General features: G+C 39.4%; 1 pseudogene across 1 annotated transcript; it reads left to right on the top strand.

Moving 5' to 3' along the window:
* The first annotated feature begins 568 nt into the window (after positions 1-568).
* On the top strand, positions 569-4,317 carry LOC147296906 (glutamate receptor 2.7-like; annotated as a pseudogene). The gene is made up of 6 exons (XR_015123770.1): positions 569-701; positions 919-1,104; positions 1,201-2,471; positions 2,587-2,893; positions 3,020-3,421; positions 3,528-4,317. The product of XR_015123770.1 is annotated as a glutamate receptor 2.7-like (transcript).
* The last annotated feature ends 320 nt before the right edge of the window (positions 4,318-4,637 follow it).

Raw genomic sequence — 4,637 nt, 5'->3', positions numbered from 1 at the left:
ATGGATGTTAGGTGGCAAATTAGCACATATTAATAATTTCAGGTGGTAAATTGGCAATAAAAAAAGTTTGGGTGGTATTTGAACACACCCCCTATAGTTCAGGTGCTATTTGGGTAAAAAAGCCTTGTTTCAAATAGGTGGTAATCTTTGCATGATTTGTGGGATAATGTCTACGGTCTACCTACGAGTATTGATTGATCAAACAACTGAACTCTGGTCAGACACATAACTCATAAGCATTAGTTACTTGCAGAGCAGATTATGTGTTACTTTGACGTATCTTTCATTCATCCATTACAATTGACCTTGTAACTTCAACTTCAACTGCTATGTTACACTAGCAGAAGAACAAAAGAGAGAAGGGTCAGTACTGGGGGCTACAGAACACAACAAAGAGAGGTCCAAAATCCACATCAGATCGTTTGTACAGGTTGCATTCGCAAAATTTATGAGGCAGAAAAAGACTCCTACCACAATTAATATTGGCATTATTAGAGCCTTGCCTCCAACTGATGGAGAGAGGCAAAATCACTCCATTTGTAAGTTTCAAAATGCAAGAAACTTACGACTTTGTTTCTCTTAATCCTCAAGTAACAACAAAGTCAAGGATACAAATGTCACACTGATGAAGTTTCCTAGCAATAGCGCCTTCTCTCTAACACAAATCACAAATTGGCACAAATTTTGGCGTAGCATATACGGTATGGTTAATATAACACACTAATCATATATATATATATATATATATAGTGTATGTATATATGTTATGTAGTAAAGGTACTTTCACATGTGCTACAAAATCGATCATAACCCAAATGTCTTTTCCTTTGATCACTACTGCTAATACATTCCAAAGACTTGGGCTCATGTTTCCTGTGCTCATCATCTACTACTTGCTAATCATTCTCTCTTATGAAGTTGAAGCTGAAAATAACAACACCACCAACGTTGGAGCAATCATTAATGTCAATTCTCGTATCGGGAAAGAACAGAAAACTGCCATGGAAATTGCAGCTGAAACCTTCAACAACCGTTCAAAGACTCATAAGCTAATCCTTCATTTTCGAGACTCTGGCAGAGACCCCCTGCTTGCTGCTTCTGCTGGTAATTGAAAACATGGTAATAATAGTCATCACCATCTAATAGTTTGTATGTATAAGACTATAAGTACTTACGGAGTTTATTTAATTTTTCTTGCAGCTGAAGAGTTGATAAAGAACAAGAGAGTAGAAGTGCTAATTGGCATGGAGACTTGGCAAGAAGCATCTCTAGTAGCTGATGTGGGAAACCGAGCTCAAGTTCCAGTGATTTCATTTGCAGCACCAGCCATAACCCCACCACGAATGCAACTGCGTTGGCCGTTTTTGATACGAATGGCAAGCAATGCTTCTGCTCAAATGAAATGCATTGCAGATATAATTTCTGCATACAATTGGAAAAGGGTTGTTGTAATATATGAGGATGATGGCTTTGGTGGTGATGTTGGGATGCTAGCTCTTTTAACTGAGGCTCTTCAAGCTGTTGGGTCAAAGATTGAGCATCGTTTGGTTCTTACACCAGTTTCTTCTCTGTCTAATCCCAACTGGGTTGAACTAGAAGAGCTATTGCAGCTTCCCACCATACAATCTCGGGTATTTATTGTTCTGCAGTCATCTTTACCTACTGTGACTCAGCTTTTCAAGGTGGCTAAGCAGATGGGACTTGTTGAAAGAGACTCAGCTTGGATAGTCACAGAGAGTATTACTAGTATGCTGGACTCTCTGGACAACTCTGATATATCCAATATGAAAGGCACTCTGGGAATCAAGACCTACTATGCCAAAAATACTAGTGCTTATGTCAATTTCCAGAAGGTATTTCAAACAAGGTATCCAGAAGAAGATAACTCCAAGCCAGGAATTTATGCTCTTCGAGCATACGATGGTATTAGAATCACTACACAGGCCATAAGAAGAATGACTTATAACAGTACTACTAGTCTTCAGGTGTCGTTAAATGCAGTACTGAGAAATTATATCGGTTTAAGTGGGAAAGGGGGCTGCAAAGGAGGTAAGGTATTGTGCTCTCCAATACTCAGGATCATAAATATTGTAGATGGGAAGAGATACAAAGAATTGGACTTTTGGATACCAGAGGTTGGGTTCTCAAAAAGCCATGTCATCAAAACAGGCAAAAACAGAAGTGGTGATGTTGGTGGAGTAATTTGGCCCGGGAACCTAGCAAGTGCCCCCAAAGGCTGGGCAATGCCTACTGATGCGAAGCGAATGAAAATTGGGGTTCCGGGTAGAACTTCCTTCAGCAAATTTGTAAAGGTTGAGTCCAGGGAGAATTCAGATGAAAAGACATATGATGGTTTCTGCATTCAAGTTTTTTATAAGGTTCTACGTCGTTTGAATTATTCTCTGGCGCCATATAAATTTGAGGCCGTTAATGGCACCTATGATGATCTGGTAGAACTAGTCCATAACAAGGTAACAACTTCATGTCTATTTATATTTTGGAATCTTGTTTTATTCTTGTGTTGCATCTGATTCGTTAATGATAGAAATTGTATGCTTGTCATGTTCATCAAAATATCAACCGAAGACTTATGATGCTGTAGTTGGTGATATGACGGTACTAGCTGAGCGATTGGACAAAGTGGAATTCACTCAGCCATATCTTGAATCCGGTTTGTCAATGATAGTTCCAGTAAAATCTGAGGAGTTAGCATGGATGTTCATGAAACCTCTCACATGGCAAATGTGGGTGGTGACTGGTGCCATCTTAATCTACACGATGTTAATAGTATGGTTCCTGGAGCGCTCATCCAATCCAGAATTTCGTGGCCCATGGAAGAATCAGATTGGCACAGCAACTTGGTTCACCTTCTCCTCTCTCTTCTTTTCTCAAAGTAAGTACCAATTTCAGACATTAGATAACCAATGATAATCTTTAATGCTCAGTACAAGCCTAAGCATGAAAATGGTCAGTCCAAAATTTCTTGACAAATTATCTGACCTATGTTTTCTTCTTACAGGAGAGAAAATCTATGGCAACTTAACTAGAGTAGTTGTTGTAGTGTACGTGGCTCTTTGTTGTATTGGTCCTAACCTCAAGCTACACTGCTAATTTGTCTTCAATGCTTACCATCAAACGATTGCAACCAAATGAAACAGACATTGAAATGTTAATCAGAACCAACTCAAAAATTGGTTGCGATGGGGATTCATTTGTCATGAACTACCTGCAGGATGTTCTTGGATTCAAGTTGGACAACATCGTCACAGTAGGCAACGAGTACAACTATACAGGAGAATTCAAAAGCAAAAATATTTCTGCTGCCTTTCTTGAACTCCCGTACGCAAAAGTATTCATCAACGAGTACTGCAAGGGATATACTGCCACCACACCCATCTATAGATTTGGAGGGCTAGGCTTTGTGAGTATTCACTAAATTGTCACTCTTGTGCTGTTCTTTTTATATGACTCAATCTTCATCTTTCTACTCAACAATATATAAAATTCTATTCGCATTCACCGTGCAGATATTTCAGAAAGGCTCTCCAATCGCCAGGGATTTCACCAAGGCTATTCTAGAGCTGTTGGAGGATGGAGAACTGAAGTCACTTGAAAATACTTGGTTGACTCCCAAGACCGAGTGTTCAAGCAATGCAACTTCCGGTGAACCAGAAAGCTTGAGCCTCAAGAATTTCTCGGGCCTCTATGTGATATCTGGTGCCACTTCCACCATTTGTCTTCTACTATCTCTTACTATCTGGCTGAAGAAGTTGCAACAAAACCAAGAAGCATACTTAGGAAATGCAAGTCCAAGTGATGAAAGACTTTGGAACAAGATGATTAGAATAGCAAGATTCTTTTACAGTAGAGAGCTTAATATTCCAAGCAGTGCTCCAACTTTTGCTGATGTAGAGGAATGGAGTTCTTCAAGGTGGCAGCGCATGACCACTTCCACCACTCCTGATCAGCATCTTCAGGCCTCCATGCCAGCAGAACTCGAAATAGGCAATATTCCACATGTTTAAATAGAACTTCTCTACATAAAGGCCACATGGTTTGCAACTCTTGTACATAAAAAATGAATGCACCAGGTGGAGAAAATGTAGTGTATCAATCTAAATTTACTGATGAAGATGACAGGAAGGCAACTTCTGTAGTTAGTGTACATTTTGCAATGAACATATATAGTCAGTAATAAATGTGTGTGTGTGTGTGTGTGTGTGTGTGAGAGAGAGAGAGAGAGAGAGATTTCAACACACAAGGAAATGTAGTTAATTTCACTCTGGCTAAGTAAGGAACCAGTCATCAATTAGTATGTAAATAAGGGAAAATGCGAGAGCAAATTTGCTCACCACCTCCTTCTAAGCAAGCCATCTGTCCTACTACTTAACTATAGTTAAATTTTTATATTTGAATCATTTATCAAAGTTTTAATTAAAACTTTAAAAGCACATTAACCCATATATACAAGTTTCAGAAGAACTTTCACCTTCCTTCTCCCACCTCTTCCACAGTCCCCACGTACTCCCTGGCCTTCTCCACTGGCCGGATTTCTCACCGGCAGCAGCCAAGAAGAAAATCACAGGCAACCTTAAACCACTAATGGAAAGAGAGGATAAAAGGGGATGAGTCTTTCT

This window comes from Dryas octopetala, chromosome 1, assembly GCF_963921425.1.
Source record: "Dryas octopetala chromosome 1, drDryOcto1.1, whole genome shotgun sequence".
Classification (NCBI taxonomy): domain Eukaryota; kingdom Viridiplantae; phylum Streptophyta; class Magnoliopsida; order Rosales; family Rosaceae; genus Dryas; species Dryas octopetala.
This window is presented reverse-complemented; position numbering and strand designations above follow the sequence as displayed.